Source organism: Dufourea novaeangliae, unplaced genomic scaffold (genome assembly GCF_001272555.1).
Source record: "Dufourea novaeangliae isolate 0120121106 unplaced genomic scaffold, ASM127255v1 scaffold11, whole genome shotgun sequence".
Lineage (NCBI taxonomy): Eukaryota > Metazoa > Arthropoda > Insecta > Hymenoptera > Halictidae > Dufourea > Dufourea novaeangliae.
Genome location: NW_015373895.1, coordinates 92,697 through 118,298, shown reverse-complemented (window position 1 = coordinate 118,298; position 25,602 = coordinate 92,697). Strand labels below are relative to the sequence as shown.

General features: G+C 38.1%; 1 protein-coding gene across 1 annotated transcript in view; it reads left to right on the top strand.

The window, feature by feature from the left end:
- Positions 1-25,602, top strand: part of LOC107189827 (homeotic protein spalt-major-like) — an 83,481-nt gene that overhangs the window by 49,139 nt on the left and 8,740 nt on the right. The gene's annotated exons all lie outside the window — the stretch shown is intronic.

Here is a 25,602-nt window from a genome sequence, read left to right as displayed (position 1 = left end):
GGGTACTTGCCCTCCCCCGTAGATGGAAAAAAGTGGCCCTTTCCTTACCCTAAAGGGGAAAAATTGGATTTTGCCCCCACCCTTTCTAGAGAAGAGAAATAATATTATGAAAGCTATCTTAAGATAAATTTTGCCATCCGGCCCCCGATTGATAACCTGGAAAATCAATATGTTTAGTAATATAATCTTAACGTTCCAGTAAATTGTAAAATAATAAATTTTTGATGTACGGGGTCTATTCAATGCAAACTCTTTTTCTGTTTATTTGTAATTGAAGAAACTCGTTTTCCTAGAATAAAAAGATTATTGATCATTATTGTTTTGCAACATTTTATGATATTGTATGAAAAACATGCCACGAATATATACTACATATGTATGAATCATTTAACAAATATAATTGTTAATGCATTCCATATACAACTTTAGGTATTTCAACTTGATCGTTTTTATCTGAACAAACGTAATTTTAATAATCCGAGCATGTAAACAAAAATTCTAAGGTTTATTATTGTTTTATTATCATTAATTCATACATGCGCGCACCCCACTCTGTCTTCAAACAAGGAAAAAACGGAATGCATACGGTGACTCGTTTAACTCGCATATTTTACATCACAGAAATTTCGGTGTATACAATACTGTTTTAATAAACGTTTCAATACTCACTAAGTTTTGTGAATACAAACTTTTTTCATATTTCTAAAACTAACGGAGATAGTAAGGTGATCAAAAAGTGTGTACATCCAGCCCACCCTGTATGTAGCTACGTCGAACAAGTGAACGGATCAGTTCCTAGACATTTGCCTCTCTCTACAGCCCCGAAATGATCAATTACCAAGCTTCTAATGTACAAATAAAATTGGACATTCTGCCTGTCTGTATTTCGATTTGAAGCAAAAGACACTGAACTAATTTGACCTTAACCCTTAGCCGTCCCTCATTTTCCCAACGTAATATTTCCCTCGGTGTTAAATTGACAGGGTGGTAAAAATGAATATAACGAAGAGATAAATAGTTAAATTTGCAATTCCTCTAAAATAAACATCACCGAGTTTCAGCTAAATTTACCTACACATGACAGATTAACATAACTTCTTAAGGGAAAAATGTGTCAAATTGGCACAAGGGACAAGGGTTAATGTTTAAATTTGCCACTATAAATGAAGTGCATATGTATAGAAACTTAAGCAATTCCTATACCAGAAATTTCATTATTCCAACTACTTATAGGAAACAGTATTAATTGTACAACCTTCGTCAGTTTTTCATTAATCGCAAACGGTGACAATTTTAATAATAACCGACCGTAGTGTTAGCAGAAACCATCGAAGAAAAATATTTATCGGTGGTGAATTTGGTCGCGAATTAATCACGAGAAGTAAAGATCGTATCATCGAGAGCAGCAGGGCAGATGCGTCGGGGATTTCGTAGGAGGCCGGGGAACGCACACGTCGATCCCGCGGTTTTTATGAGGAGAGGATCTCCGGCGTTACGACTCGAGATCTTCAAATATTTACTCGAAACGCGGACGTCCTTCCGTCGTCGAGTAGCGGCCCGATAAACGTCGAGGCCTGGCCGCCTCCAGACGACTTCTGGGTTTGTTTTGTGACTTCGTTTTAACCGCACGTGCTACGGAATTTCGTCATCTGGCATCGGGCTGTCGGTCCTTTTTCCCGAAGAATGGCCGGTTTCTTGCCGGGGACTGCAGGGTGTCTTTATCGTCGACATCGCGAAAACTTGAATTCCATGCGAAACGAATTTTTGTCAGCGTCCTTCAGAATCTTTGGCCCAGTACGGCACGCTTGATCCACTCCTGATAGATTAGACGATGATTGACAAATGAAAACAAAGGCAACTTGGACAGTTGCAATGAACGATGCTGTACAATAGAACGAAATAAAGATTGCCTTGAAATGTTTTGCACAAAAGAACCACACGTAATCTTCCACCAGAGTTTCATTTAATTCTTAATAACCAAAAATTATGTAACAATCTTCTGTGATTATGTATTGATTTGTCATTTTCTATGAATAAAATATTTGACTCGGAAAAATCCGTATAATATCATAATTGATACGGTAATTTAAAAATTAAACGTTAATTCGTTTAACAATAATTTAGAAGTGTATATTATCTCGCGATATTGTAAATCGATTAATGATTGGACTAACATAATCGATCGTCAAGCTCATTCGAATTTGCGAACGTCCCAGTGAAATTTTCACCGCGATCACGGTCGGCCATGAAATTATTAAATCGTAGCCGAAACTCTGGTACGGCCGAAAAAGAAAGGAAATTTCGCCCGCGAAATCGCTTTCTGCAATTCAAAGGCGTCTCGTGATGAATAATGATAATCCATGGTCGGTGCTTCGCGAACTATTTAAGCGTCTCGAAGTGAAATCTAATTCTACTCAGCCACAATTTGCATTAACTACGCCCGGCCGTAACATTGTTCCCGTTTCCCCGGGAACGCATAATTTATACATCGGCTATTTTTGAGCACCCGTGTCGCAGACCCGTGTCGATGAACTTATTCCTAGTCCAACAGGGGAGAATCAACCTCGAGAAACTCATCGTGCAAACGAGTTTCCTCTTTTTCACGGGCCAACGACCTGCTGATTTTCAATCTCCTATAATAAGACCATTTTACAATTGGCACATTAACGACTAATCACAGTGTTCACTTTGCTTGTCGCGCAAACACAAAGGAATCGTGGATTTTTGAAAATCTATTTACAATTGAATAAACACGATCAAAATGAAGACACTCTCCTGTTATGTTGGTATGTGAAAATAATATCTCCATTGATCATACTACGCTTCATTTACATTCAACCAAGTCTCTGTGTTTAGGAATGTTGGCACTAAAAGCACGGAACTGGTTAACGCAGTCCGCACCTATAATTTCGAACTAGTACTAATCGAAACTAATATCTAAGTCTTCTTTTTTAACCCCATTTCTAAATTTCCTTCCACAATTTTTTATGTTCTTGTCTAAAACAGCACTTGGTATATTATAGGAAGGGAAAACTAGGAGTTTCGGGAAAGTATGAAAGTAAAATTATCTATGTTTATCTACTCTGTCAGTGAATTTTCAGTGATATTTTCCACTTTCATGAGTCGGAGAAATAGAGAAGCTTTAAAAAAAACCGAAGGACCAATTTTACAAAAATGAACATTATGAAATTAGGAAATTCCAAGATTGCTCGGTCCAATCCGTTCTGTTGATTAGAATAAAAAGGGTGGCCATCGTTAAGCGTGTTACTTTTCCTCGAACACGCAAGAACGTCAATTCCCGTTGCAATTAATGCCGCGTTCTTTACGAGTTGCCAAGAAGCACAAAAGACCCACCACCGGCTTCGAGCATTTTTTCCTTCGCGGTCAACCCCCTTCGAGCCCAACAGTCCGGGATATTTACATCGGTATATTTAGTCTGACGCCCACGTTCATAACAGTTTATGTCCGCTATCTCCATGCTTTTGTCACGAGGAAAAAGAGTGCACGCGTGAAAGGGACGACGCTGACAAAAGGACTGTCTTTACGGACCATTAACTCCGATTTGCAGCCGAAGAAATCTTGGGGAAGGCCACTCGCATTATTTCTTAAACAATAACGCCAATGAACAATGAAAATATTACATTAAGGAAAACGCCACTTTTTACAATTTCAAATTTAAGGGGTCATGCTCAGTCAGGAGGCCGAAAAAAGAGTGTTCTTTGGGAATTTTTTTCTCGAAAACTATACGACCTTTTTAAAAAAATGTGTTTGTGTTTCAAAGATTGCAGTTTATAGATTATAAGGTAATTTTTTTATTTAAAAATATTTATTAGTAAATAAATGGCAAGCGATCTCTCGGATGTCTCTTCACAAAAAGTGGTCTGCCGTGATCGCTGTGACTTCGTAACAGTTCATCTGAAATTAAAAATTCGGTAAGATTTATGTAATGGAAGAACCAATCTTTACCTTGAACGTGGGGTTTTTCGAAATATTGATTAGCAACAAAATAGCGGAGGTTTTCCTGAAAAAGTGCGATTTTTACCTGAAAAATCACTCGTTTTTGGTCAATTAAAAAAAAGTATGGAACGAACAAAAGAATCCTTCGTTCAAGGCCAAGTTTTTCTGATTCGAAATAAGGCGCAAAATGCTTCATGTAAATCGACACAGTGGTTTTCGAGAAATATTGATCACCGATTTGAAAAATGTAGTTTCGAGAAAAACGCGTTTAAAGTTTCAAGTCAAGCTTACACTTACATAAAATGTTCATTTTTTAACGCCTGTAACTCTGTCATTTTTAATTGAATTACCTTGAAACTTGCACAGAATATTCTCGAGATGTTGTACTTAAAGAAAATATAGAAAGTGAAAAATCGATTTTTTGAAAATTTCTGACCGAGCCTTCATGATTCAAAAATTCATGACCCCTTAACAGATCGACTAGCTACATCGGCTAGTATGAAGGTTAGGAACATTAGTTTACTAAATGATGTGTAAACAAAAATTTGAAGAAGTTACAATTGGTCGGAATCGCGAAGATGATAGTAAAAGTTCCTTTTTACAACTTTCTTACGTGAGACTGTAATGAAAATTTTGTTTCCGTTAGTTATATACATGTTGCAAAATTTTATCAAAATCGGTTAACGTTGCTACGAAATAAAAAATATTGAAAATCACAGTTTTTCGCGACTTTCGACCTCCAACTTTCGATGCCTGTCGTTCGTTTCTGTATCAACCGATTTCAATGAAAGTTTCAGTATGTATATAACAAACATAAATCTTCGATATGTATTTATGAAATTTTCATTATATCCTCAGATTAAAAAGTTGTAAAAAGCGACCTTTACTATATTCTTCGCGATTCCGACCAATAGGCAACTTTTTCAATTTAGTAAACTAATGTTCCTAACTTCACAAAAGAACTCAAGTCATTTGGACGAATTTAAAAAAAAAGTTCTTCTCTTTTAAAGGGTGTTCGAATTACTTTTGTGACCAACTGTATGTACTTAGAAGACCGGTACGCTATACGGTAATGTCTCGATGAGTGCGACATACTGAGTTCCGGTTTGGAGCATTCATGGCAAGGCGGAAAAGTTTTCAGCCCCTCATAAATTTGTTTTTTGCACGAAGTCGAGACTCTGCTTAGCTTCTGTTTACCCTGTTTTAATTGGTTCGACAAGGGGAACCGGTTGTTCGTGTTGCATTCATCGAGGGATCACAGTTCCGCACAATGTTTTGAAAACTATCTGAATTTTGAAGCGTAACCTGTCTTTGCAGACTCGCCCGTAGCGTAAAAGGGTACTAATACGAACCATGAGCAACTGTCACAAACAAATAAGCGCGATTCCAGTGCGCGGCACGGCGTACAACACCTGTCCGTGACCGGCATACGTACGCCCGCAATTATCAGCGTCAGCTCGCCGTTTTATTCCATGGGAAACCGCGTCACGTACATCCGCATCGTGTTACGTATCGCCGTCGGCCCGGTCAGAGAGCGTCATTAGAGGTGATCATAAACTCATAAGAATAACCACGATGCAGGCTCAGACTAAATAATTAAAGGGGAATGAATCGTTTACACTTGTTGCTTTTCCTTTTCTAGAAACTCCTTTGTAGCCTCGTCCAACGAGAAGTCTATAAGGAAATACGGTTTTCGTTTATTTTCCTTCTTTAGAATCAGTTCGACTTCCGGCATTATTATGCCCGTTTAGAAAAACCTGAATTTTTCTTTTTTTTCCAAAACCGTGCTACGTTCGCGTTCATGAGTCCAGCTAATTTCCTTGATGATTTTAACCTTTCTAAATAAAAATAGGCCAGCTTGGTATCTTTTGGTAAATTTATGACGGGGACAATCTGTTAACCAGAGATAGATGGTTTTAGAGGACAAAAGGTTTTATTTTAAGACAACCATTTCAAAATCTTCGGAACGATGATGATTTTATCCAACGTTAATCTTTCTATTCTCGTTTCGATGAACGCTTCGATGTAGAGTGCTACCGACTTGAATAAGTGATATTATTAAATTAATACGAGCGTGGAAAAACTTAATCGTATATCCACAAGATATTAGATAAAACGGAGAATATATGCGTTTTTTTCAACAATACAGGTTCGGCACACATTGAACTTCATCGCAATTTGTTTTTTTTTCGTATTGATGCCACCATTTTTGTCGCAATTGTCGCATCAAATATCTTTGATCGCATCGTACGTTGCGCAGAAAATCCGCAGTCTAGTAATAAACCAGCGAAAAATCTTATTAGACGTATCTAACAGAAATAGCTGTGTCGAAGTTCTCTCGCTCGTTGAAAATCAACCGCAAGATGCTGGAAACAGAATAATCCCCGTGTAAATTACAGCAAAGCGTGTTACTCGAAAAGCCATCAATTAAAACCACTATAAGGTCCCAGGCCCGTTCGTGGAGTACCATAAAGCCAACGCGGAAACACTGGAAAAATAAGTCACAAGAGACTACTACCGGTGTTTCTGGAGGGCTCGTCAGTCCGTGAAAGCAATTCCACGAGCAACGAATTTCTCGCTATTGATAGAACCCCATAGACAACGGGCGCGGCTGGTTTTTCCTGAAACATGTAAAAGTTCCACGCACCATCGACTATCCAAAAATAGGCGCGCGCATGCACGCTGCGACCGAAAACGAAGGCCCTGATTTTATTTATGGCCCTGTTACACCCCTCAAATTGAAACAGCCACGCGCCACCCCCCCGATATCCGTCTCTTTCCTTTTCCGTGACCTCGGTTGACGGTTGACGACCGTTTATGACACACCTATACCCAAGCCACCTAGTATAGACCCTTGGATCGCTGTATATTATCTGCCTGCGCGTCTTCACCAGCTGAACAATTTTATTTGCTTTTAGTTGATTGGAAAAACTGGCTGCAACGATGCTTTTAAACAGAATTTACTGTTCAACAAAAATTTACATTTCACTAATACTTGTTGCTGTAGAAATCTTTGTTTTATTTCTAAATAATAACACAGATGATACTTCGTTGATATCAATTTTAAGGTGGTTCATACCTAAATGTCTAGTCAATAAAGCATCATATTACTAATTGGTATTAAACACCCACTAATAGATTTTAATAGCGTATCAAAATTATATCTATGAATTTCAAAGACATTTCTAACGATCATTCTTCATTATATTATAAATAATAAATATATTTTCGTTAGTCGTATGACTACACTGTGCTCGTTTCTGGTATTATGTATATGGTATCTTATATTATATATTCTGGGTGAATATTCAATATTCTTATGTGTAAAGTTACTTGTATTTCCGTGCATTATAATTTAGAAAATTAGAATTCACTGAAACACAAAATAAGGAACATATTTTTTAAATTTATTTGAATTTCGCGGGTATGACCCTACTCTAGCAACTTTGCCAATTCCTCAACATACTTGCAATAACCATCCAACCATCGGCACATCCTGGATTTTATTGTCAAATATCTTCCTGGAATGTTCGGCATGGTACAAGATTTAATTCATTATCAGAAAGCTCAGAATTTATATTTTCAGCACCTAGTTTTTGTTTAATAGTTCCAGTTTATGTGTAAAGAAAACATTATACTTCCAGTAAGAAATCGTAAGACCGCCATAAGAACTGTGTTAGAAACAGAATTTTCGACAAGCTGTTTTGTTCTAATAAACAATCTGTATGAATTTTATTTAATTATCCAGTCTTTCGAATTTGGCAGAAATCACCTTAAGCTGCTCTTTCCTGTTATACCTCCCCATAGAAGTATTATAATGGTTACTACCAAATTTGTCATATACAGGGTGGCCCACATAACTCTTAACAGCTCAATATCTCGATGTTAAAGCTCGATGTTATGCCATCGATTTTAAAGTTCTTGGTCTTAAATTGCATGAATCTGAAGGGCCTTTCTAACTACATAAACGTGAAGTGGCCCCCATTCCCCTTTAAGGGGGGGGGCGGGGGGACCTTTATAATTTTAAATGGAACCCCCTATAAAACGTTACATATTTAGATTCTACAGCAAAAAACAAGTAAATTTTGTCTGAAAAATTTTTTTGTCAGATATTTCCATGATAAGATATAACAGTTTGAAGATTCGACTTGTAGGTACTTATTTCAACCACTCGGAAATTGAGTTATTGAATTATACGCGCTTGAGTCCTTTGCTTATTCGTGAAGAAATAAAATGTTCTTTAAATTAAATGTTCAAAATGTCCACCACGGGTTTGTAAACATTTATTTACTCGAAACATCAAAGTTGTTCTGACATTTGTTAACTTCTTTGTTTCATATTCCCTTTTGTCGTCGGCGGTTCAAACATAACTTTATCCTTTACATATCCCCATAAGAAAAAATCTAATGGTATTAGATCGAGGGATGGAGGAGGCCATTGATGAGGTCCCCCACGACCTATCCATTTGTTCCCAAATTTTTCATTCAAAAATTGTCTGGTGATGATTGCAAAATGTGGAGGAGCGCCGTCTTGTTGGAACCACATTTCTCTTCTAATGTGTAATTGATTCTCATGGATTATTGAGTCAAACTCAAGAATTGTAAATATTATTGTTTTTGTTTCTTCACGAGTAAGCAAAGGACTCAAGCGCGTATAATTCAATAACGCAATTTCCGAGCGCTTCAAGTAAGTACCTACAAGTCGAAACTTCAAACTGTTATATCTCATCACGGAAATATCTGACAAAAAAATTTTTCAGACAAAATTTACTTGTTTTTTCCTGTAGATCTAAATATGTAACGTTTTATAGGGGGTTCCATTTAAAATTATAAAGGTACCCCCGTCCCCCCCTTAAAGGGGAAGGGGGGGGGGGCACTTCACGTTTATGTAGTTTAAAAGGCCCTTCAGATTCATGCAATTTAAGACCAAGAACTTTAAAATCGATGGCATAGTTTTCGAGATATTGAGCTGTTAATAGTTATGTGGGCCACCCTGTATATTGTTCAGTAATTTCAGCGATATGCTCTTTATCAGTCAACACCTCTTGATGTATTACCAAACTGACATCTTTAAAGTTACATTTATAAAATATTCTATTTAAAAATACAGATACACCACCAACAGCCACAAAACAGAAATGTACTGAAATAATCAGCATGTCTTAAGAGTCGTATTCTTGTAGATAAAACTTTGGGGGAAAGCGGCAAAGTTTCGACGGCATCCCTTAACGGCGCGACGCCTCTTACCCCGCACTTTAAAACATAAACAACGAAAAATCTCCGAAGCAGAGGGCCGCGAAGGGTCACTCATCGTCTGTGCTTATAAATAACTTTTACTCGTGAAAACTTTTAAAAATAATCGCTCGTAATCGAAAACAAAACGCAGCTAAGGGGATACCCAATAGATGCTAAGAGGAAGTCACGTGCCTGAAAATCGGGAACAAGGAAAACAGAAGACGGGAAGGCAGCTGCTAACCTTCTCACCCTCTTCAGTCACTTTTCAGAATAAACGCGGGGAAATGACGAGAATCCAGCGTGGGTTGTCTATTAGGTATACTTCTTGAATGTCACGTGACAAGCTTCAAACTCAAGAAGAACAGGAAAGTGTGCCAGTTCGAGGGAAAGGAAGCTTATTTTACTGCCTGCTAACAGTATGATCGTTAGTATAGTGTCTTGGATAGTATAAACTGTAACGGAAATGGTATATTTTCAAACTTTATTAGATTCTTCTACGCTTTCTACATATAATTATCACAGTAATGATTTTTGATAAATCATGAAAAAATCTCGTGACGATAAGAAAATTTGAAAAATGTTACCAAGGTCAAAAGCTTAAAGTCATATGTTCTACACAACTAAAGTAGTTTTAATTATAATCACTTTGATTGAAAAACAAAGCTTGGATTAATAGACTTAACGTTAAAACACTGCCCGACAAAAAGTGAACAAAGTCACAAAAGATATTGCAAGTCTCGGAAGTAATTAAGCGTTGGGGCACAAGATTACGTATCAGTTCTATCCAAGGACTTCTACCGAAACGTAAAATACCGGTATTATACCGGTATTATTCGGTTGTACCGTCGCCCTATATAACCCTATATAAGCCCTACCCTTATAGAAACCGAAAAAATACCGATATTTATTTCGGTTTTCGGTAATATATCGGTTTCGGTATAGCTTTGATGGCATAATACCGGTATCAAAATCATACAGGTTTAAGGCCCTGGTTCTATCCGAAATGTGAACCCGCAAAAGACGTCAGTCTTCGGTTCCCGAAATTAAAAGAGATCCTACGATTCGGCTAATAATCTGACAACGGCGCGACGCGTGTTTCTACTACGGCCAGCTTGTACAAGTAATGGGCCGTAAATAGATTTCCGCAATTACCCAACAATTCTCGCCGTCTGGGACGCTCGTCCAGCCGAACCTTCAGAACGCAGACGCGCGCGCACAATACTCCAGCCGGGGCGCAGCTTGCGTGGGCGTTGATTAGTCCCGAAAAAGGGGAAGTCGTCCTGTTTCCCGTCCGATTATGAAATATTCCGCAGGTACCAACAGCTACCGCCCGAATAATGGAGGATAATGGTGAAAGGTCCGGAGGACTTTATCAATGGGAATTGGCGTGGTTCTAATGGGCACGAGTCTGGACAATAGTCCGGGGCAATACCGATGGTCAACGCTGGTTTCGTGTCGCCCCCGCTACCCTAACCCCACTTTTTTGTTTCTCCCCGTCGATGGTCAGCTGCAAGCACCCCCGCAGCCGCAGCTGCTCCGTTGTACGACGATTTTCGGAGCCTGACCGGTTTTATAATACTTTGCACGCGACATTCGACGGTCCTTATTCCAATACAATGTCGTGTCATTAGAACTGGACGTATCCGAAACGATTCCCGTATGTGAAATGAATAGCTCCCAGTCGGCCAAACCTGCAAAGCCAAATTTTCTCCAATGACTGTTGAAAAGTTATGGCTACAAGCTACAAGTTTGATGCAAGATTTGCTGTAAACTTGGCAGCAACGTAGGCAGAAAATTGACCGTAACATAGTTTTGCTCTGAATTTGACATAGGTTATGTTGCAAGACTTTCTGCTAACTTGCTTTGCCATTTTGTCAGCAGGCTTTGCCTGCAAAACAGATAGCTATGGTTTTGAGACAACTTTTGTTATTTATTGCTGGCTATTTACTCGAAACTTGTACACAACTGGGTATCAGGGAGGTACCTATACATATAATTTATTAGGTACATCAATCTTACGATTTTCATGACGTCTGCAGTCTCTAGACTTACTTTATTGACAATTGCTTATCAGAAACTAATGGACTTCTGTACTTATAGCAGCTGTATGTTTACTATAAAAGTTAAATATTAATACCGGTAATGTCGTATTTCATTTTGGTTCAAAGGAAACGAATGATATTCATGTTTGTTGAGTAAATTCTTCAATCTGCACCACGAGACTAGCTCGATGTTATAAAACAAGGGGTTAATACTTATGCAATTGGTAGTATGCTATGCGCAGAAATATTCGACTAAATTTCAAGAACGTATACAACCCCTTGAAATTACAGAATCTTCTGACACAATTTTTGCGAAAACAGATTGAAGTAAGTATTCAATGGCTTTGAAAAAATTATATTTCGTCTAAATTTTGACTGGTAAGAAACGTTGTATATTTCTTTAATACATTGACTGCCACGTCATCCACATTACAAAATGAATCCTTATGAAGGAATATTAAATGAAACAAATTTGTCTAGGGAACACGAAATTTAATAAGGTTAAACACCAAGAATCATGACACATCTTCGCTCATATATGCGTATAGTTTTTATTCTGCTTAAAAGTTTCTGACTCAGAATTTTCACGGATTTACTATGCCAGTGAACGTATTAACCCTTTGCACTCGGAATTTCTAATTTTCCATACATTTTGTCGCTTTAGAGGCGACAGTCGAGTGCAAAGGGTTAATATCTTCAAAGAGTCACGATTTTCAAGTATCACGTGATAGATTATTAATGTTAACAAAAACGAAAATTGCCGAATGCTCTTTAAAGCGAATTATAAATATACCTATGTACTATTTAATTGCTTGATAAATTACTCGCATTGCGATTTAATGAATGGGTTATTATAAATTTTACATTTAACTTAACGATCGTCAAGCTAAAAAAAGCTTTTCCCATTCATAGATATACAATTGTTCGAACAATAAATTTTACATTGTTGAATAAATGTATAAGTGTAATGTTTAAAAAAATGTTTAAACTATAACATAAACAATTTTGGATGTAATTAAAGTATTGCTAATAAATTAATATTTATAAGGATACCATCGCCATCAGCGATAGGAAAATTGACGGCAACGACTTAATCGAACATTTCGAGTATCATGGTTCTCGTGTCTAACAGCTTTTCGAGCGTAGTCCGTGCGTTGAGAGAATTAATCACACGTACGGAGAAGGGTTGGTCATCGCGTGGTACGGGGAAGGGGGGATTGTACGGAGACAGATAGCTTGGGAGTTTCTCTTAGACCGCACCAACCCCTTGCATAATATCTGACTTGAATATCAGGTAGCACGGAGTTAATTTTTCGAAACTTCCTTTCGTTTCCGCTTGAGAGATATGTATTAAGTGAGAAAACTAGCAGGCTTTTCAGCGTTTATTTATTGAAAGCATTAATATGTGAATTCATACGTATCAGAATAATATGCGCATAAATATACATAATAAATTAGATCGAAAGAAAAACGGTTAAAAATTGTTTTTAACTGCACACCAAAATACGCCTCGCATCAACATGTCACGAAACTATCAACGACATGAAACATCGCTACAGGTCTGTGATTGATTGGCTTGAATTTAAGCATTATCAACAAGTTCATTAACTTCTTACTAAAAGGTTGCGATTTAAATGAGATTTAAAGTTGTTGCTTAATCATTTATAACAAAATTCAACTATTAACGACAGGATCCTGTTTCATACAATTATATTCTATGACGTCATATAGGTTCAAGGAGCAAGCAATTTCAACATCGTCTTGATGCTGTTCACGATTGCTTTGCTCATCTCATTGTTTTCATCAATAATTTCATTTATTTATATTCAAATAATCAATAAGATGCATAGAATGCTCCTTCGCAAATCAGTTTTCAAGTATTTAAAGCTGAAGGTGAACAACCCTAAAGAGAACTGGGACTAAATCGATGGTCATCATTTTCGCCTTCAAAAACAATTCAATGGCTGTTCATACTTAATTGAAGTACCAGGTAAATTAAAGTAGAGGCAGAAACATCAACTCTTTCTATAAAATCAATTATGTATATTCTAAAGTAAATCCTAGAAGTCAGAGGCTAATTCTGTCTTTATCGAAAATAACGAGAAATCTGTGCGGCATAAACAGACGATCGAAAATCATCTAGACGTCAAAACACGGGCCAGTTGGTACCTAAATGCATATATGTATGTTCCGCAGTTACATTACGTATACTTTTGTCGGTCATAAATAGACTGCGGATTTTTATACACAATCAAAGTATCTAAAGTAATTTATAAAGGCAGGAGCAATCGTTGAAATTTATTTTCCCTCTTAAGTATCTTATTGGGTTCACGTTAAAATAGAAAACTCGTTAGATTCGATGAAAATTTTGTTTTTTACTGTATGTCACAGAGCCCTGTAGGCTATAAATGCACAAAACCCGCAGTGTCGTCATAAATCATCGAGAAAACTGATTGCAATGATGGCCGAAAATTCTATTCACGTGCATAATTCAGTTTTCTAGCGGCAAGTTAAAGCGAACAGCAATTATCGCGAACCCGACCGAACGGTTGGCATTAATCGTCGTTCATTGGACATTGCCAATCGACCGGATAAAACTTGGCCGGGTCAAAGCGTAAATCTTACTAATGGCGTGAATGCACTCGCTTCTATGAAAGAGCCCCCGGAAACCCTGCCGTTAATACGTCTTTTACTTAATTAAACAGTGATTTGTGCAAATGATCCTTCATAAAGGGTTCCAGAATGTAAAGAAATGAATTTAAAAGAAAAGGAACAAAAAGTTGTAAGAAGAAAATAAAAATATGAATGTTCATTTGATTTATAATAATCGCGTTTACGTAGCGTTTTTATCGATTACGTTGTATAAAATACTCGGTAGCTCGCGTGAAATTTAGTAGGTACCTAACTATCCAGAGAGCTGTTACCACTAAACGAGGTAGTTCCAGTTGGAATTCTGGTTTGCAAGGTTCCGAAGAATTTCCTCGAACACACTCGAATAAACAATATTCATTAAATATTCATTTCATAGGCTACGAACCGTCGTTGAAAATACCTACGTACATTTCGAATACCTTGATAGTCACATGTTTTAAACAAGTGCTACAGTTTTGTTTTTTTTTTTTTAAATATTGTATCCAGTTTTCCGTGTGCTTATCCTACTTTTTAGCGCCGTATGCACTATGCAATGTGTCGATCGAGTAGCAAACAAGGGTACTTAATTACCTAGTATCGGTGTAAAATCGCGGATCATCCAGCCAATAATTTTGAGGAGCTGGAAGGAAGGCAGAGAAGAGACATTCGTATGCATACGCGACTCACGGCCTTATCTGTACACCTCGTAAATAGTCAATAGGAAAAGAGAAGAATCTTCGGGGCTCTGCTTTTACATTGGCCAGTCTATTATAGAGGCATGAGTGCATTAGTGCCGGCAGATTGACCTGTTGGTCAAACGCCGTTTAAATTGCGCCCAGAACAATGTTCACATGCGGCTGCCACGCAACGATCCATTCTCGCTCGTCCTTCTTTCCTTCATGGGTTATACCACCGGGCTGGATGAAGTTTAGGTTAACTAAATGGTTCGGTTATAGGTTTGTAAGCTGCGTGACTGATCGGCACGTAGCAAATCTCCTTAACTCCCTGGTCAAGTTCAACTCTGCGATTAGGGCGCTGTCGTGACTCCGATTGTGAGACCTTTCTGTCGTCTAACTGATTAAACGATTCATTTTATTGGTGGGAAATAACAATGAGGTAATTCCTGTATAAACGTCAATCTTACCCGGGTCTTCCTGTCGAAATTTTTTTACCCCCCCCCCCCTCCCATCGTTGGGGGATTAATGAAGGAGAAAAATGCGTTATCGCTTAGTAAATTTTCATGACCTAATTACAACCTCTAACTTTATTTACAACCTCAAATATCTCTTAATGCATCCAATGTTAACACGTGGCAGTGGCTAATTACGAAGAATTCAGGATGAATGGAATTTTATCGTTTTAAGAAGTGTTTTTAAGTGATACAGCACAATGCTGATTATCAGCATTCAATTATCGAAACACAGAACCCGTCACGAATATTTTCTAAAAGAATTAGAATTAGGAATACCTAACATCCGTTACTCTTAAGCAAGGTTAAAGTAAACTATGAACCGCTTTAATGGACAATACATACTACATTTGAAACACGTTAAGATAATCCAAGATGTAAAATTGTAGACAAAGGATAATATTACTTCATCTATTGTTGTTGAAGAAAATAATGATGAAGCTGAAGTTACGGTCGTTGTGTATCGTTTAAATACCTATTTCTGTTAGCATATATATTTATATTATTTTTCAATTAGATCACACATGTTCATTCGACGCGTTGATAAATATTGAACGTAAAGAAACAAACTCGATAGAATAAAGAATATTAGGAGTAGGTACAATTAAATTAATCAATGCCAAATAATATTCTTCTTTAAAAAATCAAACACTTATGAATAGCCTCCGAAACTTTATGCAAAATAACAATTTTGGAGGTGATTTGTAAATACAGATGTAAAGCCTGAATTTTCTTTCACTTCTTAATGATTTTATTATTAGAAGAATAAGACAGAAAATATATCAAATCCGATGTTAACTTTACCATTTGTCACATTTCACATAGTCGTGTACGCTGTAAATGCATATTATCCGCAGTCTGCTTATGAATTATAAATTATAGTGAGAGTCAAAAATGAGTATATCCTTGGAAAGTATGGGATTCATTCATATTTAATTCTCTCAATTCAGAATCTAATATTTCACAGAGATGTTCTGTTACATTGCGATCAAATGACTGTGAAGGAGGGCTTGAATGATTGAAAGTGTTGTTCAGCAAACAATTTTTAACCATATTTCACGATCAGTCTAAAGACCCATGAACACACTTGCAGCTGAATCGGACTTTAAAATATTTAAATATCCGAATTTGTCCACAGTTACTATAAATAAAAACCAACTGTTCTACAACAGAGTTTACCATGCCACCCAAACCATAATTAGTATATTTCACCATGTTTAACGATATTTACAAAATCATCTGGCCATAGCTTTGAATTTCTTTTTCTGGAATTTTTGGAAAAAAATCATATCCAACTGTATTACTACCATAATCATACAACAGTAGGATGCTACAGAAGTATTACGCGAAATCCTCGCCTTTGTAAGATGTATACTCAGTTTTGACTCTCATTGTATATACAGTGAGTGTAAAAAGTATTCGTACACCCTTTAAAACGGTACAACTCTTTTAAAATTGATCCAAATCACTTGAGTTTTTTTGTGAAGTTAGAGACATTAATTTACTAAAGGTTGTGAAAAAAAAATTTGAAAAAGTTACAATTGGTCCGAATCGCTTAGAAAATATTAAAGGTCTTGTTTTACAACTTTTTAATCTGAGGCTAAAATGAAAATTTAATAAATACATATCGAAGATTTATGTTAGTTATGTACATACTGAAACTTTCATTGAAATCGGTTAATACAGAAACGAGCGACAGACATCAAAAGATGTGAGAATTGTTAGATTTACTACAGTTGTAGATCGAAAGTCGGGAAAAACTGCGATTTTCAACAACTTTAATCGTTTGTATCTCGTAGCAACGTTAACCGATTTTGATGAAATTTTCAACATGTATATAACTAACATAAGTCTTCGATATGTATTTATTAAATTTTCATTATAGCCTCAGATTAAAAAGTTGTAAAACAAGACCTTTAATATTTTCTAAGCGATTCGGACCAATTGCAACTTTTTCAAATGTGTTTTTTCACATCATTTAGTAAATTAATGTCTCTAACTTCACAAAAAGACTCAAGTCATTTGGACCAATTTTAAAAGAGTTGTTCCGTTTTAAAGGGTGTACGAATACTTTTTACACCCAGTGTAAATATTGTGTATCAAGTTTTACTGGTATACGTGTATATTAAGGGTTCCCGATCGGTACGCAAGCTTGTATTCCAGCAACAATCATTTAAGTACGAGCATCTTTGAATTTTAAAAACCCAAAATATCGTAAGGTTCTACATACAATCAACAAATAGCCATTATTGTAGCAGCCAAGCCATGAACACGTTACCGCGTCGCGCTATTACTTACTTCCCCATATCTAATGGTTCTCCAAGCATTTCTCTTACACGAATCTACAGTTCTTTCTATAGAAGACATTTCTGATCCGGCAATACGCGGGGTGTACACCCCGCGTCGAAGCCCACCAAAAGGCAAACCGCCAAGAAACTCGACCAGCCGCGATTACAAATAACGATAAATTCCCGGACCGAGCCGCGGTAACATTAAAACCCTCTCACACTCCGTGTTGCGCCCGTGAATTGGTGTACCTGGGCTGTCCCACGGGGAACTTCGCGCGAAGAACGATCATGATTCCCGCTCGGACGAGATAAGGGTTTCGCGTATGACATGCCCAGACTGCCCCCACCCCTCTGACCAGGCAACTTCTACTTCTAGATTGGAATCCATAGCGACTTGTAGCGTTGCAGCTCGGGCTCGCGAGCATCGATCGGCCTTCTTTATTCATTTGCAAACGAATAAATAAACGTGCACACCGAGGGCCGGTGTACGGGCCGGTCGATAAGATAGAGTCCTGTAAATCCACCGGTTACTTAACAGGTCGCCGAACGATCTTCAGCTCCCCCTCCTTTCTCTTCGCCGGTATGGTTCTTTATTACTTCATGCCCGGCGAACGGTGTTTTTGTTTCCGAGATGCCATGGTCCGCAGATAACAAAGCTCGGACACGGTTAACGCGTTACTGATCACCTAACAAACACGCGAATCGCAATAAGTCCTGCTAAGGATCGATGAAAATGTTCGACACCCGCGATCGGAGGAGAAGGGGGTACCGTGAAAAACTAAGAGCGCGTTTAAGCGGTCTTAAAGGCGTCATTGGGCGTCATGTGCTATCGATAATATTAACATTTATACCCGTATGGTGGTGGTGTTCGTTTTAAGATCATCTGAATTATTATAGGTATATACATACAGTTGTTCTTGTGTGGTATCAATAGCTTCAGTAATTTACGATTATTATAACAAGTAGAAAACAAACGCCATCTTTGAAAGTCTGAGATTTATAAATACCTATCGCAAACTGAAAAGATTTAAATGTTTTTAAGTCTACGCACCGAAGATAATATTGTTATTTGTAAACACACATCAACTGTATTAAATAATATATAATAAAAATTTTTTATTTCACTTTACCACGTGAAGAAACCTATAGATTACATGGAAACACCATAGTAGTATCAGTCGATCGTATGAAATGAATATAATTTTCATAAAAAGGTGCAAACTAGTATCTGTTAATGTTCTTTATATACAGTGGAAATAGAATATTTTGACACGAATTTTTTCCTGTCACCCCTATCACTTAACACGTGTGCATACTTCTCGTTCGACTGAAGAAAAATTCATCTCTCACGTGACGTATCTCACCTGAGTTGCATTATACATAATGTATCTCAATAAGTAATACAAATATTCATACAGTCATATAAACCACGCAGTTTGCAATTTTGTACGCAATTTGACAGAACGTGATCATTATGCAACCAGTTTCGCTTCCCCTTTGGACGCGTGACTGAAAGGGATACAAGAACGAAGAAGCAGCATCGAAAACGATCGTAAAAACAAATTATTCCCATTTAACAGTCGAACGAAGGAAGGAACCGGCCCTCTTGTGGGTCAGAGTAAAATGCCACCCCTCTTTTTCCAAGGGGGAGAAAAACGAGCGGTTCGTAATTCATCGTGCTGACAGCAGTCACTCGTGAACAAAGGGAACCCGGTCGCGAAGATCGCGAGCGGGGTGTTGAACGGGAGGGGGGAGAGCCTCGAGTTGCAAATATGGCAATCGTAATGGAAGGAGACTTCCATCTTGCGCTTTAGTGTCTACCCGGAGATAGATTAACCGTGTGCAACCGCGGCTATGCCTGCCTGCCACCCCCACCTTCTCTACACGCCCGTACAAAAGTATAATATGTACTATCGTCTATCCTTTCCTCTCCGTGAGTCTTCCGTACCCCTCCACTTTGTTCCGGTACCCCACTCCGCCGACGATCCGTCGCAGTTCCAACCGGAGTGGGGGGTGGAGGAGGAAAACCGGGCGGTGGTGGTTCATTACACAGCACGAACACCTTGGTCCGAATGAGAAAGTGTGCGTCCACACGCACGCGGTGCAAGCAACCGCGTATGCAACGAGTAAGAAAGCGTATTAAGTACGCAGGCATGCGATCCTGGCTAAAAGAGGGCGGTCCGAGGAGACAGGTGCGAGCCAATCGCGGCCCGCCACGTGCAATTTCCCTCGGTGTCTCTCTTTCCCCGTGCATTTCTCATTCCTCCTCTATCTCCCTGCCTCCCTGTCTTGCCTCTGTGCTCGCCGTGCCGCGCTGCTAACTTATTTAAACGAGACTCGACCCCGTCACTGCGAGTACGAATCCCTTTCGTATTCGGCACCGATGCGCCGTGACTCGAGAGCAACGAACCCCGCAATGATTCTTCGGCCGCTGCTTCTATCGATTGGCCTCCTTTGTCCCGTGACCTTGTACTCCACAGGATGTATCCCCCTATCTTTTACGGGACCAGCCATCTTTAGTTATGGCATGTCAATATTGAATGGACGAATCTCCTGGATAACCCTTTTGGAGTTTAAACGATTCCAGAATTTGCAAATTTGGAATCACATAACTGAAGACTCGGCATATCAGCTTCCGAGATTCTAGAAGTAAGCCCACCGGCATATTTGTTGTGTATATATTGAGGAATTAATGTTTCTTCAGCAGCGTTGCATACAGGTATTATGGAGCTTCCTCTGTGAAGATTGAAAAAGAAGATTTCCGACAGGATGTGGCTTCTACCTTGAGTTCGTGAAAGTCAGAGGTTTATCGATATGTTCCCAGCGAATTCATAGTTTCTTTCGAGTGAAATGTTTATGCTCCTCCAAGCAGGAAGCAAGCCGGCTGCTGCTCCCTGAACGTGAATTATGTCTTCCGACCCATTTTCACATTGTCGCAAAGCCCGGAGCTCGTTAACCTTCGCTGGAACAGCGGATTTCTTGAATTTATGATTTACGAGCATATAAATCATCCGACGAACCAAGGTCACACCTTCGACAAAAGTTCGTCGTCTTGTACCACGGATCAGGGTAGTTGGCCAGTACGTTGCGCAACTATGAAGAATCGAATGCCCCTGCGCTTTTGACCTGTAGGAGGTCTACCCGACCGAAGAAGGGTCTGGAATTGTTGCCTGGTGCTTCAATCCCTACAGTAACGACCTGCGCTGTTGGACGCGTGTCAGAATTTCTTTTTCGAAATTCTGGATCTGTACACACGAATAGCATTTACCGTGAAACACTTTCGAACGAACCCATTTCCACACTAGGTTGTAACGTTTACGTTGATAATGCTAAGAGATAGGTTCCTAAAAGTTACGAACTGCCGATGTTGCAAGGAAAGCTGTATGTATTGAAAATAAAACTCCTGGTTCGCCAAATATGTACGGAAAAATAAACTTGAAGCAGTAATTATCATCATTAAACTATTACAATCAGCTGTCAATATTTGAAAAGTTATTAAGATTGTACATCCATTATAAGGAAACTTTCAAGACGAATAGATGATTATACTAAAAAAAAAAAAAACAGATACACAATTTCTTTTGTACGCAATGAGAGCTAATGTTCTGAAACTAAGGCGTGTTACGTAATCTTAAAGACCAGGTCAGAAACTGATGGCGAAGCCATACGAAGTACCAGTGCTCGCACCCAATAACACGTAATCGAATTTGAAGCTATTTTATACCGTGTATAGATAATCCACAAGACTCTATTCAGCTGCTGGGCTCGACACGCCCAGCTGTTTCTTTGTTCGTGAAACGATACATAGTACTTACTTACTGCATTCATTACCACGGAAACATTTATTTGTATCCGTCGTTTAATTGGACATTAAGAAGCACCACGGTGAATGTTAGCTCAATTTATAAGTGTGCAATTATAAAATGCTGACAATTGACTTCGGTTAAACTTTACACACTAGTTTCTGGCTTTAATTAAAAGTTTGGACAATCAATCATGAAGAATTGATTTTGTAGAAAAATGTAATCCTAAACAATGGTAAGAAGAATTCATAGTTCCAATTTAAACAAGTTTTTGTTTCGGATTATTCATGTGAAAGTGCGTATGAAACTTGTTTCCTTCTGAATGTTATGTAGTTTCTTAGAGAAACCTTGCTGGTTTAAGATGAAAACGTGTTAGCCCATTTAGGGTTATCTGTTTTGAATCATTATATTTCAAAAATAAGCACCTACTTGGATCTTTAATACCAATATTAATGGACCGTTTATTTTGAAAGTGGTGCAAGTCCATTTTCCAATTCCATTTCATTTTATTTTAGTTTACACTAAATTAAGCATAAATTACGTCATATCTCATTTTTTTTAAAAAAGAACTTACACCACTTTCAAAATAAACGGTCCATTTAATGGTTTAATAAATTCGTATACTTTTACTTTTTTCAATGTAACATAGAATATGTTCTGAGTCACGGTCATTACATAACACAATCACATTATAAAAAATAAAGGAGTATCTGTAAATTGAATTTAATGAAGGTCTTTTATTAATGCTGAGTCAATAGTATATAGTTTGTCGAGCTACTATAACAATGCCAAATAAAATATAATTAATTCCTGGTTTATGAATGCACACGCCGACGAAAAGTAAATCTCATTCAACAAAATTTGTAGCATAAAAACTTTCAATTAAACATTAAAAACGTTTTATATACACGCGGAAACAGGAACCCCATAATACTGGGTTAATTCAGAAATAAGTTGCATCGCTGATAATAAGAGTTGAATGGATCATACTTGATGAATAGTAATTATTACACTTAATAATAGTAACGAATGATATTAGTTACGAATTTTTTTAACGAGTAATAAGAATGAAAAGAGAATTGAATATTAACTTCCAATTGTTTTCTTTTATATTATAATACTATAATTGGAAAAAATTTTAAACGAAGAGTATACATAATGCAGTACTTATCGGAAAAATACAAACAACTCTATTGAGTTCTCAAATTTACGTTTCTGGTTGTATTATCGCACGCATTTTTTATTTTAAACTTACTAAAATTGTTGGAATTATTCGCAAAAATACAGTTAACGACGCGAAAAGTAGATCACATTTTCAAACACAGCATTTCCAGAATCAGTATTGAGACCAAAATCGCTATTATAAGTACAGACCCCTCTCGATTGTCGTCCCGAAATCGGGTCCGCGCTGGGACAATAATCTTAAAGGGAGAAATGCTTCAGACCCTCGTAAATTCATTTTTTGCCTGAAACCCGAGTCTCGGCAACAGAAGCGATAATATTTGAGCTAGTAACATAATAAAATGTAATGTTTTAGATAATATAAAGATCATAGAAAATAGTGTCGATCATAATTCAACGATTCGTTAAGTTTTTTAGTTTAATATTTGGGTGACGCTTAATATTATGCTATTAATCTCACCAATACGGTCTGGGTTAGGTGACAGTATTTGGTTAGGTAACAATAATTGGGATGTCAGTAATTTGATCAAAGACGTTTTATGGGTGACAGTAATACCTTTCCAGGTGTATTTTTGAAATTAATGAATTTATAAACAAAAGCAGAGGTTCAGAAAGTCACAAAAAATTTTTCCTTCAATTAAACATATTAAATAATAATAAATACAAATAATAACTTATGTTTTTGGTCAGTTAATAAAAAATTATGCAGTAATGTCAGTGTCATTTCTTAAAGTGTCAGTAATCGGGCCTTTTATCCTATTATATTTACAAGAACGATTTCATCGTTTCAAATACTTAAAAAAATAGTTCCACGATGAACATGCTTTTTTCATCAACAAAAGTGATCGTATCTGCGTTTCATCGGTGCATCTTGCGTAGCGCTATAAAATAAAAAGCATAATATCTTCCCTAAAAAAATGTATCAATATTTAAATGCATCCCAGAGAAAAAAATAGTGTCCACTACGGAGTTCCCCGAATTCACACTTTCTTATTTCGCGAGACAGCCTCGAGCGGAAAGAAAATCGAAAGCGGAACGCATCGAGCCGTGTCACTCGCCGACCGAGCAAAGGGACGCACACAGTTCCGTGGATCCGGAAGTTGCGCGGCGTAGGTGGAACCAAGGAGTGGGGCTCCCACTGTATAATAATTAATAACCGGCCTCTGAGTGGTTCGCGCAGACCCCGCCCTTTACCCCCTGATTTATGAACTGCACCGCCTTCCCTGTCATAACCGAGTGTAGAAGCTTGCTTGCGGTGGGGAGGGCCGATGGCGGGGATCGAGATCGGTGGTGGGAGAAGGGTGATGCGTGACGCGCGACGGTACCTACGCCCAGGCTGAATCTGTACTAAGCGATCAGTCGGTTCTCGTCCTTGCCGGATGACACCGGTCGGCGCGTGGGACATCCGACCGAAACGTAGCGTAGCTTTGACGTACCACCGCAAGTCGGCGCCACGAATTGGGTCCTCCGCGGACCTGAGGAGACATGCAGCTCATGAGATGGAGCATCACGCGACGTCTCGAATGCCGTGCACTTAAGCAAGGCATCTGCAGACCCTCCAGACTCTCGTGTCCCCGATCTTCTGGTACGGTTTAACCTTGAACCACGCCACGCGTAACAGTTTCGTGTATTCTGTGAATTCATCCGTTGATATTGTTCTCTTCTGCGTCTTCTTGTCAGTGATGAAGATTTGTATCTAGTTGCGTTCTCCAGTGTGGATCAGTGCGACGTCACTCTGTCGAAACACGAACCGATGCGTTTCAAGCGGATCTGGACAGTCCCGCCGGGAATAATAATTGCACGATCCTCGTTTTCCATTGACCACCGTGCACTTATTCAACGTTTTCAGTGGTACCTGTCACATGCGTTCGCGACACGGAATACTAATTATCGTGTGTCACTGTTGTTTTAGTATTGGCACGATTTGAACCCGGTTCTTTCTAAGAGTTTTGCTATTATGTAGTTCAGTGGCGGTTTGATTCCGTATTAGCAAAGATTAGATGAAAACTTGACCAACGGACGGAACGCAGGTCGGATTGGTTATAGTATAATCAACACTATAGACCTAACTTCTGCGACACAATTTATCAAAACAGAGCACACGTATTTTGATTATTGGCCGAAACGGTACATCCACGGTCGGATATTATACAACACGGCGTGACGATGAGAGCGAACGGGACACATCGCGACTAAGTGGGATAGTGCAACTTCAAGGGAATGCTGCGACGTATCAGCGTGCTAACCACTGGCCTGCGGAAGCATCACAAGCAGACTTCCGCAGAGCGAACAAAGTAGCCTGCTTGTGTTCCCCCGTTGACCTTTTTTCCATCTCTGCATAGTACTTAACCCTTTCACTATTACCTTATTCGTTATGTAATACCAAATCGTCAACGATCAGCGATTCCATGTGTGTTTTGTGTTAACACTGCAGAATTTTTATCAAGCTGGAACCTTGACGATAGGTTCAATTGTGACGTGAAACCTGATGAGTTTTTGGCTTATTCTTCGTTTCACGTCAAGCCGTTGTTTAGCTAACTTTATATTCGATAGTTAATCTTTGAAACTCTCGCTCGCAAACTCCTTGAATTGTTAATGTCTTCGTTGAGGATCTTCTGGCGAGTACCTTTCATCTTCGTAGGAATTTCTTGTTTCGTTTTGGAAAAAACATCTCCCTCTTCACCGGAAGTGTCGCTTTGATATATATTGTGTAATCCGTCTGACAATTTTTAAATAATCTGCATAATAATCCGTCAAATGAAATCCTGAACTTATTAACCGTGATAGAACCGAAGCTAATGTAACGGAATTTGTAGATTACACATTTTATGTATAAAACGATTACCATGTACAAGTTTAACTGAGCATTGAACATTTCATCTTGGAGATAATTATCATACGACTTTTTGTACTTTTGATGAATGTATATCCTCATAAAGTCTAGAACTTCTTATAGAATTTCTCTGCAATTTAGATACTTCCTTTAATTACTTTCCTATACCATACTCATTTATTTTTCTTTTTTAACGAAATTGTGAGCTTACATTTAGTTTGAAATGAACTCTGTACATACTGACAGTATTTGGTGCACTTTAGACCTATTTGACAAATTTTGTTGAAAGAAGGAAAAAACCAGAAAGACCGCTTAGTTTAATATTACTAGTGATTGTGTCTGTATTACTAGATTGCATGCCAAACATGTACGGATTTCTTTCTAAAAAGTGGTGGAATACATCTATACAACTGAACTCTATGCTGATTTATTCCACGTTTCGT